At 37.3% G+C, this 15,388-nt stretch overlaps 1 pseudogene; it reads left to right on the top strand.

Moving 5' to 3' along the window:
* Positions 1 to 227: 227 nt before the first annotated feature.
* LOC120247708 lies at positions 228 to 14,476 on the top strand (annotated as a pseudogene).
* The last annotated feature ends 912 nt before the right edge of the window (positions 14,477 to 15,388 follow it).

Here is a 15,388-nt window from a genome sequence, read left to right as displayed (position 1 = left end):
TTCGTGGACTCAAGCCCAACATTGGTGGTATAGAGCCTACTTGGGATTCTCGCTCACTCTCTCTCTCTCAAAATAAATGGATGAATTTTTTAAAAAAATATATGAACAATTATTATTAATGGTTACTACTGGAGAATGGGATTGTGAGAGGCTAGGAGGCAAGAAAGGAACTTTTTATTTTAATTCTATATCCCGGTTTATATTGATTTTATAATTAAAACGTTCAGTTGTGACCAGTCTGTTAATCTTAGGTTCCTATGGTGTACAGATTACACAGAGTTCAGTGATCATTTTTGACTCAGAATAGCCATTACTTTAAAAACCCTCCAGCCCTTCTCGACCTGCCTGTGGAGGTGGCAGCCATTTCCTACTCGGCATCATGGCTGCCCTCAGACCTCCTCTGGAGCCCAAGATCGTTAAAAAGGGGACAAAGAAGTTCATCTGGCACCAGTTAAGTCAAAATTAAGTGTCACTGGTAGAAACCCAGAGGCATTAACAATAAGGGGCTCAGAAGATTCATAGGCCAGATCTTGATGCCCACCAATGGTTATGGGAGCAACAAGAAAACAAAACACATGCTGCCCAGTGGCTTCTGGAAGTTTCTAGTACACAACATCAAGGAGCCTGATGTGCCACTGATGTGCAACAAATCTTACGGTGCAGAGATTGCTCACAATGTCTCCTCCAAGAACCGCAAAGCCATTTTGGAAAGAGGAACTGTGCTGACCATCAGTCACCAATACCAGTGCCAGGCTACACAGTGAAGAAAATAGACAGACAACTTATGTGCATGTTGTATTTGTGTTAATAAAACCATTAAACTAAAAAGAAAAGAAAAGAGAAGAGAAAAAAGAAAAGAAAAGAAAAGAAAAGAAAAAAGAAAAGAAAAAAGAAAAGAAAAAGAAAACCCTTCTAAAGAGGTCTTTGTGGCTGAGTAAAGAGCTATGATTGACCTTAATTGAGGTTCACAGAACCAACTTCAGCTCTGTGGACAAAAATTAAAAACTCAACACATGTAGAAAATTAGGTATAATTTTATGGAATTAGAAAAATCAATGTTGTTTAGCTTTCAGACTGCTGATAAGATTGCCAATAATTTTTTAATGTTTATTTATTTTTGAGAGAAAGAAAGAGTGTGAGTGGCAGAGGGGCAGAGACAGAGACACAGAATCCAAAGCAGGGTCCAGGCTCTGAGCTGTCAACACAGAGCCTTATGCAGGGCTCAAACCCACAAACTATGACACCATGACCTGAGCCGAAGTTGGATGCTTAACCGACTAAGCCACCCAGGTGCCCCGAAATTGCCAATAATTTTTAATATCACTCTTGACTGCCCACAAGCTCTCACTTGACACTTAACTGCACACATCTTTTAAGGAAAGCATTTTAGTTCTTATCTTGTGTTTCTAGCAAGATATCCTAGGCATTAGATTTAAAAATCATGAAAAACTTTGTGTCATATTTTACAAGGTCAGGGAGAAGTGAAGAAGATACCCCCATGTTGTGTAAGTGTCCTGTTGCTAAAGAAGACACTGCTTAGGGCCGACTTACACAAAACAGCAGATTCTGATACTAGGCTTTCAAATCCTGATCATTGAAGCCATTCAGTCAGTCTCTGTGCCTGATCCTGAAGAAACAGCCTGGGACAAGAAGCAAGAAGATGAGAAAACATCAAGGCAAAAAACAAACAAACAAACAAAAAAAAAATTTGGTAGATACAATTGTCAGTAGATTCAAACAGGTTCTTTGGAGGCAAGGCTTTAACCAAGAATATTGAACCCATGAAAATTTCCAGGCCACCTACCTTTTTATGACTTCCTATTGCTAAGATGATGATGTCTTAGGTTACTAATCTAACAAGGCTTTCCAGGGCCAAAGAGTTTTAGCTATTTGCCTTTTTTTCTGCAATGTAGGAAACAAAGTTGTAAAATGCCTTATATGATTCCTCTTCACTCTGGAATAGTATTTTGTGTTTCCAAATGTAGAGAAAACTACATTTTCTTGGTAGTAGGATTGTAGGTCTATACTAGAAGCTAATAGACATGCCAAGCAAATGGGTAATTCATCTTCCTGTGGCTATAACCAGGTCTAGTTTAGGGAAATAATCCAAACCTGAAATTCATAAACAATCTTAAAGGATCTTCAGGACCAAAGCATACTTTTGAGGTTAGCCTCCAAACCTTTAAGAAATTCCATCTTACAACTAAATGCTGAGGCACAATAACCATTAAAAAGATCAACAGATGAGTTAGAAATAACGGGAATTAAGGAAAAAAGTAGTTGTGTAGCAATAATTATACCTTTGCTTGCCTAATTCACTTATTACCAAGCAATTCATCTTCAATTTTAAGAATGTAACTTTCTAAGTTTGCTTTCACAAAGTGAATAGGTAGGTTCTAAGCATGTTCAGTAATTTGGTTTCAAATATATTGTGTTGGTTTTAAGGCACTAGCCTCTGATATTTAGATCCAGGTGTCCAGAAATAAATTATCTTGATAACTAACTTGACGTCCAAATGCACATTGGCCCCAGTTATTGAAATAATATGGGTGAAAGTATACTTTTGAGCCCAACTCTCCAGATACTTGGACATAAATACCTAACAGGAGTTCACAGGGTTAGGGTACCTCCTCAGATTCATTTTGGTGTAGAATATTTTCTCCTTTGAACCACTAATCAATTTTATTATGTGCAGTTTCTACAATACAAGTCTATTTGCCCCAATGTCTTAGCATCCTAGTACCCTCTCATCAGAATATTGGTTAGATTCCCTAGTGTGAATCACTTATCCAGTTGCTCGCCTGATTTATTCACATGTTTTTGAGATTTGTGAAATGTGGCAGATAAACAGGTTTATGCTGTGTGCAGCTTGGAGGGCGGCCAATGTCTGTCTGCCTATACAGTATATTTACTCTCCTCCGTCAAATCTCTCTCCCATACAAAGAAGCTGTACTTTAAGACTCAAATCAGTGTAGAATGCATCTAGTAATGTCACTGCAGAAAACAGCAGGTGCTCATCCACTCATTTGCGGTGATTCTTGCAGTGAAGAAAGTGAATCAATGATTCACCCAATGGACAAAGAAACGTCACAGCGAATATTTGGAAAAGTCAAATGGGGAAAGGACCATTCTCATCTAAAGGTGTGCTCTGATTTTAGAACGGAAAACCCCCCATGAGAAAATCAGGAATTTTGTTGAAGTGCTCTGATTGTACCTGCAGTAAGCAATGGCATGTTCCCTCTCTCCCTGCTTCTTCTCTTTTATTGCTTTTGTGTTGTACTTCTAAAATAAATATCAATAAATCATTGCAGTTAGATACTCTAATATAGACAGAAATGTACTTGACTCCCTACAGTCATTACAATTGGAGGGGACTCTGATTAGGATGCTTTACTTAATTAAGTGATATCGTCTAAAGAGAGTTCTTCCCTCCATTTTCTGTTTAACAGTCTTATAAAACACCAACAGAGGAAATTCATTCTGTTGTTTGCTTTCCTTATTGTAAATGGTTTATTCTCATTCATAGTTTACAGAAGATGTTGTGTTAATGAAATGGCTAATAAGCCAAAGACTGTGGTTCAGCTGCATACAGAGCCTTGTTCAAATCAGCCCAAGCTATACCCGCCTGGAGAACAGTTTCTCCCTCAGTCCCAGAAATATATATCTTTTAAAAAATTTTACAAGATCTGTAACATAAAATTAAGATGATTCAAAAGGATTTTATTTTTCTAAGAATTTGTTCTTCATCTGGTTTATGCATGGTTCAGCAGAGACCTGAAAAATCTGTTTCTTTGAAAAAATAGAAAAAATGGGCAAAGAATAAGCAATCCTTATGCATAGAATGTTATTTGTGAGGCACTTTAATTTTACTGAAAGAAGTCATTAAATTTGGATTGCCAATACAAATATGATTATATATGTTTTCTAAATAAAATGTTATTATGTTGCAACTGAACTCATCCATTTATTGTTTGTTTACCTAATGCTCAAACGCATGTTTTATTCATAGATGTCTGGGAGAAAAAAAATTTTTGCTTGATAATCACACCAAGCATATTTAACAAAAGCAATTCTCCTTTTATTAGTGAACAAGTTTAAGCAGAATGATTTCATTTTTTTCCCATTTAGTTAATTCAGACTTGCAGAAACCCCAGTATACGGCTTTTGTTTCTCCCCTTGCCTTTTATGTCTTTAATATATGCATGCCTATCCACTGATGGGAAAATATCATTTCCTGCAACTCTTCCTTTTTCTTTCTTGAATATTCTCTCAGTTGATTTCTGGTTTGGGTTAGTTTTCACTAGTGAGTTTTGTCGAATCATATAGAAGACAGACAGAGTGAAGCCAAGCAAATAGTTCACTATCCTACTGAAGATTTTAAACTCTCTTTCATTACAGGAAATTTGAATTCTAAATATATTTACTCATTCCAATAAAAATAAATAATATGTTTGTATTTTAAAAGGAATCAAAAATTGAAAGAAAGTAGTAAAAACAGTGAAGATTTATTAATATTTATGAAATCGTTTTCATTACCAAATAAAACATTTTAACAAAGTGTTTGCAACTTTAGCAAAATAACAATGACATATTAAATGTAACAACTTTGTTTATTAAAAAGAAATATAAATGTAAACACTGTCTTAAATGAATTCAGCCAGTTTACAATAGATTTTTTTTTTTTTTTTTTTTACTTAAACACAGTATGCAGCTAAAAGCATTTAATGTTCAGGAAATTTAAAGTACATTTAAGTCTCAAAACATAAAAATGAATATTAATGAATCACATGCAAGGGACTTTTAATTAATTGCTAAACCATTAAAAGAACACTTTATAACATTGCTAACAGCCTGAATTATTTTGATTCCTGACCTATTTGGCTTGGTATTTTTCAAGCAAAAGAATAATCATAATAATAACAATCCATCATTGCTAAATGAGTTAATTAGCATTGTATGACTATAAGGTTTTAGTTTTTGTTTTTAACTACATAACACTAGTCCTGCACAAAACCACTAGCTGGAAACATTCTGAAGTTACGTAACTTTTCTTAAGTCCCAAGTTAAATCGGCTCTATCATAGAAAAAGAGTAAAACAATGTACCTCCTGGACATGCTACCCAAAGTGAATTCCAGAAGTCGCTCATAATTGTTTTTTTAAAGATACTTTTTATTAAAGACTAGCCTTATATTAGTCCTAAAGTTCATTAAACATTAGTTATTTCCTTGTTTTGTAATCTAGATAATTTTTACAACCAAAAGCTTAGTTAGCCTGCTTTCTATTAAGCAAACTTCTTCATCGATTTTCTTTAAGCCCTTCATTTAAAAAGGTGCCTTTGTCCTGAAACTAAGCATATGACATTTCTGTCTCGTAAGAAAATTTTTAAAGAACTGAAAAACAGCTAGTAAATTCTGTTAGGGATTTTATTCTCTTTTCCTTCACTGGTTCATTTCTTTAAAAATAAAGTGGTTTTTAAAAAATTTAAAATGTGGATTTTTTTCATAAGGCTTTCAGATGAATGAGAATTGTGTCTAATGAAGTACCACTGAAATAAGAGTAGCTGCTAAATCATTATCTGGCAGAAGAATGTGACTACTATTTTGTCCAAATCAATTATTTTTATCAAATGACTTTTCTGTCTGAATTGTTTACTTTAAGGAATAATGATGTTAGAGATAAGCAGATATTTTAATATGCATTTTTAGAGCATTATTATTCCAATTCCTATAAACGAAGCTAAATGCAACAGAGCCAATTTCAGGCTGTTATTTACTGAAACTGCTTTTCATTGGAGCAGTGAACATTTGTAGCTAATGCTCCAATCTTGATGAGCAAAAATATCAGAGTTTAAAATTTTAAGCACAAATAGTACTCTGCATTTAATAGGCTCTTTAGTCAGAAGAAAAATATTTACATCCTAACATAGCCTTTTTCTGTACTTGGAAGATGTGTATTCTAAAGTATTTATCATCAAAGCTATTTGTCTCTGTAAAGCAGCAAAAAGAGTAAATTTCCTAAAGAGAACCCAGCTAAGAGATACCTCCTGCAATGAAGTAGATCAAATCTGTACAAAGAGGAGTACAAAGAAATAGTTTGGTGCCAAAGAGAAGATAGTTCTTTGAAACTATTTTTTTTTTTAATTCTACAGAAATATGTAATAAGTGCTCAAGAAAGAACATACTTAGCAAAAAGCTTTTTTGGGGAGCAGGGAGGGAAGAAAAAAAACATCTTGTGTGATGTGAGAGGAGAAAACATACAGACCAAAACAAACAAACAAACAAAAACAGTCCAAACAAACCAAATGTATTTTCTTCTAAAGCATGTTTTCTTTCAGCAAGAGATGACTACAGTCTGAAGAGTAAATTCCTCTCGTCAGCGAGTTGTGCTTTATAAATACAGGAGAACGAATCATAGACTTTTTTGGGGAAGACAGTTCTCTTATTAATAGCACCGGTTTCACAGCTATTTTTGCCTCTAAAAAGGGCACCTCCTGGACCTTCACAAATTAGCTTTTTTGAGGGAGAAAAAGTTGTAAACTATTGTCAAAATGTATATAGTTCTGATTCATGTTAAACATTTTTGACAAACCATTTTACGAATGTTTCGAAGCACCTCAGTGGCCCAGAGTGAGCTCTACCTTTAACTGTGAGAAGACAACGTAACAAAGAATCTGTCACACACACACACACACACACACACACACACACACGCGCGCGTGCGCGTGCGCTCATGCACGCACACACATGCACACACCAAAATGGGGGGAAAAAAAGGATGCAGTGGGCGGGAAGAAAAACAAATGTTACTTATAATGAACAGACTATGAGCTTCATAAAAACATAACAAAAGCACTATTTTTGCCCCAGTAAAATAATTTCTGATGTAGAACAAATGAAACTAAAGTAAAACTTCTGAGTAGAATCAAGCATTGAACAAACTGTAGAAAAATAATAGTTTTAAATATTGTACATTCTTTTAAGACTTCGATGATACAGTTGTTAGTGTAGTTAACTTAGTTCAATATTCTGTACTTTGTTCTTTGTAATATAATAATTAATCATTCATAATATATGGCTCAACAGTCCAGGAAAAGCCCAGTTATCTTTTATAAGTACAATAACCACACATAAATCATATAACAACTCAAATCCATGCCCTAAATTTTATTTTCAAAAATTGGCATTTTTCTTATGTTCAAATGCATACAAAATTAAAACAAAAAATGTAACTAATATTAACACAAATAGACCAACCTTTGGGGACATTCAAGATCTTATTTTCCTAACAGTAACTAAGTAAAAATAATTATTGGTAAAAGCAATTGAAATACATCATATATTTTAATGACTCAAATATTTATTTCTACTCCTTTTTGCATCAAGACTGTGGGAAATTTTTATTATAGCGATCAGATGGTGCACTGATGTGAGAAATGTTGCAAAGCATCCTGTTGATTGCTTCTAATTAACTGCAATGCTCTTGTGTTCTCAGTTTTAGCCAGCCCACACTACACAATGCCTTTTATTTTGCTTTGAATGGATTTTTAGTTAAAAACAGCTGATCTCAATATCCACAGCATTTTGGCTTTTTTTAAATCTCTTACCATTTTCCTGGAATATTTTCAATTTTAAAAGATAAATTTGAAAACATTTCTAAAGCATAAAGTATAATCAGTTAAATTAACAGCACTCGTGTGGTCTTTCACATGTATTTTGCATGTTCTATGGTACGTGATTACATTCTCAAACCACATTTCAATTCCTCTTTAAAAGTTGTACATCTGAGTGACGGTTTAAGAAGGAAAATCTGAAAAGCAGTTTAGAGCACACGGCTAATTTTTAATTTTTTTAATTTTTGTTAGCAGGCTACTAAATAGAACAGAGCTAAAACACAGGACCACAAGCAAGGGATGGAAAGGATTTCAGAATTAAAAGTATTAAATAAAATTCTTTGCACTCACCTTTCTCTGATGATTTAAGCTCAAGCAGCCCTGACAGAGAGAAGTCATGAATTTTCATCAACTTCACACATGTCATACATTTAAAAACATTTTGATTTGCCCTGGGACCCCTGCATGTCTCTGAAGCACAGTAACAGTGCTGTGCTGTTTTGTAGGTACAAACCCTATGAACACCCAGAGCTCTAAAAGATATATTACCAATGTAAACAGCCTCTTAAGTGAAAAAAAAAAAAAAAAAAAGCATTAAATAACAGGAAGTTTCCAAGGAAATGTAGAATTTAAAACAGTATTACTAGAAGCAGTGCGCTTCCTATAATTTTAAGTGCCACAACTTTATCCATACACTGGCTTTCTGAAAACATATAATTATCCGACTCAAGAAACAATCATTTTGGAAAGGAAAATTTATAACTTAAAAATTAGTTAAGTTATTAATTTGGCCTAGTAGATGTTGAAAGTGATTAAATCATCCTCTTTTTGTGCATAGGAGGATAAAATGTGACTCATGTGAGTAGAAATGCCTCGTTTCAAAACGGCTACCAGCATCCTAATACTTCAGGAGGAAGGCTAACTACATTAAGTATAATGCAATAAAAGCACAATTTTGCCCTAAACAGCATGTCCTGGGATTATCTCCAAATACTTCTGTCCCTCTTAAAATTGTGAGAAAGCATAAAGACAAGGTAAGAAATAAACATTAGGAGAGATTAAGAGGTGCAAAGTTGCAAATCGTACAACAATAAAAATAAAGTGGCATTTCAAACAATTTACACTGTGCCCCTCAACAAGTGAGGAAAATGAAGCCCAAAGAGGTAAAATGACTTCCCCAAGGTCTTACAAAGACTAAGCTATAAAGTTCAAGTAGAGGCAAGTCTCTTGACTTGTGGTGGCACTCTTTCTACAACATTACACAGCCTTTCAATGCAGTAACAGAAATGTCAGCTCAGGTGGATGTCAATCATACAGTAACATCAAACAATGAGCAATGCACAGGGCATACAAAATAATTCGCGATATTTGCTCATCATTTTCCTTAAAAAGATGGCTCTTTGGAAAATATCTTTATGCCTTCCTTTTTGCCAGGGTTTGAGGATTTGTTATCTATTTAATAAAAGGTAGTTGTCTTTAGCACTCTTACATCAAGCAGGCAGGTAAAAACAACCACCAAATAGTCTCACTGTCACGAATTTGTCCCCACTTTTAATCCATTCTCCAATCTGCTGACTGCATGGTCTTTCTAAAATGCACATCTGATTATGTTTGAATTTTTTCAGAGGCTTTCCATCTGCTACAAGATAAACCTACACTTCTTAGTCTGGCATTCAAGGGTCTTCAAAATGTTTAGCCCATAGCCCCCCTTCAACTTTCCTCCCAACACTCTCCTCACACTTTCCGCCCCAGCAATACAATCTAGGTATGATTCCCTGAACGGGACATGCTTTTCACTGCCTCTGGGCCTTTGCACATCTTTTTTCCTCCACCTGGAATACCTGATCAAACTTTGTTTCTCCTTCAGGACTGAATTCAAGTGTTACCTTTTTCTCCTTCTGCCAAATATAGACATTTCTTCCCTCCGGATCCCACTGCAGGTAGCACAGACTTCGAATTACTCCACTCATTGCAATGAACTGTAGTTGTCTATGTTCATGCTTGTCTCTCCAAACACAGTGTCTTTAGGGTTAGAGACATGTCTTTTTCTGCATGCGTAGAACTTTGCCTGATATAAGTGAATCTTTACTGACTGAATAAATAAATCAATAAATAGGCCATACATTTTTCCTATTATAAAATATTTATGTCTTAGGGCGATACCACCTAGTTCTTCTGTATAATGTCCAAGCAGGATATGCATTGACAACAGGATATTAATATCAACCTCTGTTTTGGGTTTCTATCAAAAAAGTATAATTTTATAAATACTCTTTCACTATAGTAAATTGAATTTGGCATGAACTTGGCGACAAAATACTAAGTCCTATCTACCTGTGAATAAAACAGATTTTTGGAGGAAACAGTGGGTCATCATTGTTCCAGACACTAGTAAAGAACATTTCCTTTTAAGGCCTGTTTCTTGATAGGAACACAAGTTGAAGGATTACCTGTAACCCACTGAGAGTGTAAATGCATATTTAAACTGCATATAAACAGGAAGCAGTATCTGTATCTTCATGCCAAGTGAGTGCTTTAAAAGAGGATGTTTAGTCTTAAATAAATGGAATTTAGATTTCAGATTTAACTTATTTCCGGTTCTGTTTGACCCCTTCCAGTCTTCCTCATCTTGCTGAGCAAATGCTACTGAGATGCAAATATCTCCTAGGGAGCCTACTCTGCTGAAGCCAGGGACATCCTTACTATATAAGCACTCATTTCCACTTGAAATAATACCCTCATGCTCATTGATGAAAGATTTCACGTTCAAAATGGAAAAGAATCTGCCAGTATAGTCTTTTCTTAATATGTCTATAATCTTGAGCCAGGCCCCAAATCAATGAAGGGAGATTCTAGGAGTTGTTTGGCCCAACATAAGGCATAGAGCATCCCAGTGCTGAAGCTACTTCCAATCTTTTGATTCCCCCTGTGTCCACTCCATTGGTTCCCATTGTGCCCCAAAGCTATAGGCCCTAATCAAATGTGAGAGGTGCTCACTAAGGGATAGAAGTTGAGAACACAGCAATAGTAGCCATTGCTCTTGCATAATAGATTCCTCTTGGCCATTCCATAGAGCAATCCTATGTGGCATTATCATTAACAATCAACACTAGTTTTTAAATTATTTTCTAGTAGATAAGACCATACTGGCCAGTTCCCACTGCCACTCCCAAAAGAATGATAGGATTTGTAACCTTCTGTTCCCCTCACCACTTCAGAAGATGGCTACCCTTTAGAATTTTAAAGGTCTCCAAAGATAAGTATGCTATAGAAAGTTTAAATCTGGAATGTAAAAAGAGATTAACTCGAAGGACTTTCCAAGTCATTAATTTTTAGGGTTCATTTTGTGTTACATCTAAGCTTTGGGGGGGGGGTTGTTTGTTTTAAACATTACAGTATACCTCAAACAGTTTTCATTTCAATAGGCAGGGAAATGTAAGAGATTCCTCTCTTGCTAACTAGCATAGAACGGGGCCGTTTTTCTATCATTTTAAGTCAAACCCATCTAGAATTTTAACAATTTTTTGTTCACATAAAAAAAGAAAAATGTTAATACTTCTCTATATATTTTTCACATCAGAAAAGATCACACGGTAAATAGTGAAAGTGTTTCATGAATTTATTTGTTCAGCAAGCTTACTGAACAACTATCATGTGCAAGTCACTATATAGGATACTGACTAACCCACAGATACACAAAGAAAAAAAAATATGGTTGTTTATAGCTCTAAATTTAAGAATGTGAAGTGGTGACCACTATCAAATCACATAGGCTTGGAATTCCCTTCTGTCTGCTTGCTATCTGTTCTTTTAAAAGAAAAACATCTCTGGCAGGAAGTATTAGTCAAGATGGAAAATGGCGATCAGCATAAATTCCAACTTTATAACTTAATAAGCAAGAAAAAATATATGTCTTCAAATTGGATGCGGCCATATGAAAGTTCTTCACAAACTTGTAAAAGGATATAGGCTCTGGTTTTCTTGAGGGTCTGAAATGAATCCATTACATTAAAATGGCTCTTAGTAGCCAGAGCAAATAATTATTTGCATTATAAGCTAGTAAAATGGAGGGTTAGGCATATTTGTACAAGATCCCTTTGTATTCACTTTTATAGATATTCTCTCCCATTCCTGCTTAAATGAACTTGGAAGATTGTTCATCACTCACTATTGTTTAAATTATAAGGCACATATCTGCCACCTGGTTTTTAAACATTTTTCCCTTTTGGTAATGTAGATGAGTAATGTCCATCTCCATTCTTTAAGAATACGCTAATGTAATGATAGTATAATTTGGGGGGAAAAGTTAAATTAGTTTTTTTTTTTATATCTCACATCTAGAAACCTCCTGACATATTAGAAAATATAATATTCTTCAAAAAGTACACTTTGCTAGCCTTTCTGAACACTCCTTCTTCAGTAAATTGTACCTTCTGTTCAGAAAGTGCAACCAGGCCTCTCCTCTGCCACAAGCAAATCCCCTGGAGAAAACCTCACTGATGAAGTCAGTCTACTCACTTTTCATGGTACCTCTGAGTAAAAGTTATGGCTTTATCCTCTCTCATGATAGTTCATTCTAGATCCCAAAGCTACTTCCAATTTAGGAGTATTGAGAAAAGAGCCTATCCTGCCAAAAAAGGGGACCCAGAAAGTCTTGTTTCACCCTTATGATTCTTTTATGTTAGACTCCTAAATTTTATATCCTCAGGGGGAAAAAATGTTAATATTAGAGAGGGAGAAAGAGAGAGAGAGCTACTGCTTTTACAAGGTCCCTGTATGCCAAATACTGGCTTGTTTCAATTAGAGATAGGAAAAAACTATTTTTACGTAATATTAGACTTATATAATTTCCCTGAAAGTTGAGTGTCTGACTCTTACTAAGTTAACAATAATTTCTCTATTAAAGCAAATGTGAAAAGGCAGAAGTTTGTCTATTGACAAAAAGGGATAATCTTCCAAATTTTATTAAAAGCTCTTGATTTACCCCCTCCTACCGAAAAGGGACACTTTTCCTGATTTTTGCCCCTGTTAGTAATGAGAATCCTATTTCTACTTATGGCCGTTTTCAAAATTGGGACTATCAAGTAATGCACTTACAACTTACTTTTCAAGGAAACTGCTTGAGAGCTCCTGTATCATTCCCCTCCCTACCTTTCCACTAGTGAATTCCCCCAGAGGGTTTTATTACAGATATGAAGTGGAGAATTTAGAAACAGGGCTGATTGGTGGACCCTCCCGCTGCCACTGAAGTTTTCCTGATACCTTCTAGATGCTACTGTAGGATTACATGACTGATTCACTCCTCTCCTTGTCTGCTGGCAGCTAAATGGGAATACTGGCGAGCTGCCAGAAGGGTAGGTAGCCAACCTGCTTGCCCTTGATTGTGCCTGCCAGCTTTTTAATAACAGAAGTAGGGTCAAGTAAGTGAAATCACGAACTGAGGAGAGTATTCTGAGAATGCAAAGGCAGTTAATGTCCTTCCAAGCCTCAGATGACTGGCAACCCTTGGCAGAGTAATCTATGATTTGTGGCACCTGACCCTTCCACTGTGACTGTTATCTGTGTATTCACTAGAAACATATTTACAGAATCTCTCCATTAGCAAAGATGCCTTGTGTGTGATTACCCAATTGTCATGGTCACACTAGGGTTTTGATACAGTTCCTATTCATAAATAGAAAAGTGCTCTAAACTGCACAGAGGGTTGATTTAAAGCAGGGATCTTCAATCAATAGATCAAGACTTCTTCTGGTAGACCTCAAAATGATTATCACAGTCTTACTCCCCCTTCTCCTCTACTCCAAGACCACATTCCCATCACTCCCCAATCCACCGCAAGACAGAATCTCCCTTATTCCCTTAAACCTTTAAGAATTCTTAATAAAGTTAAGAAAATTAGCTATTAGAATTACCCCCAAAATGAGCCTATTTAAATTAGACTCCACCCCAGAAAATATTGGAAGAGAGCACCACTTGCTTAAACTAGTTTGCACTGCTCACATTTATATAGAACCTAAGCGCCAGCAGAGTACATTGTCCTCACTTAAAATGTTTTAGTTACAAAGACAGAGTGAGGTTGTAAACTGGCTTTCCTTCATTCTTATGGAATCAAATATAAAGAACGTTAAAATTTTATTCTCTGATACGAGTGATAATGAGAACACTTGCTACGAAAAAGTTTATTGGGAAGTTTTAAAAGTGGCATCTTCCTTTCCCCCTCAAATAAGGGCATTGAGGCCTTCCTGTGCCAGAATATTTCTCTTAGTTTACATCCTATGCTGGCTTTTACCTTAGTATTAACTGATAAATGCGAAGCAGTAATTTAGGGAACCAAATCAGACTCACTAGGACCAAATAAGTGGTCATGAATCAAAATGGACAAACGATAACCAAGAGTCATTGCATCGTGTGTCTCCCCAGTGAGATTCTCCAAGAAAAAGTCGCACCAGATAAATAAATGAAGGCGATAAACTCACCACAGATCAAGCAATACTACTAAGGTGACCTGACTTGACAGTAACCGCAGGTGACCCTTAGGAATTGCATCGGGGTTAAATGCCCTGAGAATTGCCGAGATCCCGACGACCTGGGCCACTGACCCTCCGCAGCCGGTCAGACAGCGGCGCACAGAGGCCCGCGCTCTAGGCCGCTAGGGCCGGGCGAGAGAGGCTAGAGGCCGGCCCCGGACGCTCGGGGCCCGTAGGGCCGCGGGAGCAGGGCCTCTCGAGGCGCAACTGCGGCCCGTCCGGTACCCGGGCAGAAGAAGACCCCGCAGAGGTGAGACCACCTCCCCCAACCTCGTGGGGCTGACTGTGCGCGCAGCAGGCCGCAGCGCCGAAGCTAAGCCCACGTGGAGGCCACAGTGAATCCTAAGGGCAGCTCTGGGACGGAGGCCGGGGTCCAGCTGACCAGGTCTCGGCAGTCGCCCTGGGCGGGGCGGGCGCTACGCGCCTTCGAAGAGAATCAGCCACAGAAGACAGACGCTGGACCGGCGCCCACTGCCCGAAGCCCACGCACGCCGCGTGGCCAGTGAGTGTGGGAACCGTCCTCGCGGGAGCGGGACGGAGGCGCGCTGTCCCGGAGCTTGGGCGCCCCTCGCAGCTGGGAGTCATCTCGACGCATTTCTTCCCAGGCGACCTGAATTCATCCCCTAAGAAGATAGATGCTCCAGACATTAGCGAGTAACAGGGAAAGGAGGGGAGAGAGAGAGAGAGAGAGAGAGAGAGAGAGAGAGAGAGAGAGAGAAGAGTTAGTTAAATGGGGGAGGGGCGGGCGGGAGGAGTAGGAGGAAATCTTACAGGAAAGAAATCCCCATTTACCACCAAAACCGTTTCTGAGAAGTCCTGAGGTTTTGCGCTTGGAGATTTCACTTTAAAGGCTGGAAAAAAAATATTCCTCTGCTTTTAACTGAAGTAAACAAAGTGCAACAAATCCTAACTCAAATATGATTGCAGTGAGATTAGGGTCTAATTGCTTAGGGTTCAGGTGGAATCTGCGGGCTAAATCCTACAGGGCCAATCTGAATTTCACAATCATTCTGTCAAAAGGAGAGCGATGAGAGCCCACACGCTTCCTAACAAGTCATTTTTAACAGTTACAAGCTTCGCACAAAGACCACACAGGGCGCCTAAGAGATGCAAATCTAATCCCTGGTCATTCTACAGGCCTTCAACAAAGATGTGCTAAACCCTAATAGAAAAGAAATCAGTTCTCTGTCACCAGCCCCTAGTAAAATCTATTAGAGAATGGACAGAGCCTCATCTACAGCACTTGCTGCA

The sequence above is a fragment of the Hyaena hyaena genome, unplaced genomic scaffold, assembly GCF_003009895.1.
Source record: "Hyaena hyaena isolate Hyena2069 unplaced genomic scaffold, ASM300989v1 scaffold_542, whole genome shotgun sequence".
Lineage (NCBI taxonomy): Eukaryota > Metazoa > Chordata > Mammalia > Carnivora > Hyaenidae > Hyaena > Hyaena hyaena.
Note: the sequence above shows the minus strand (reverse complement) of the source record. Positions and strands in the feature narration are given on the sequence as shown.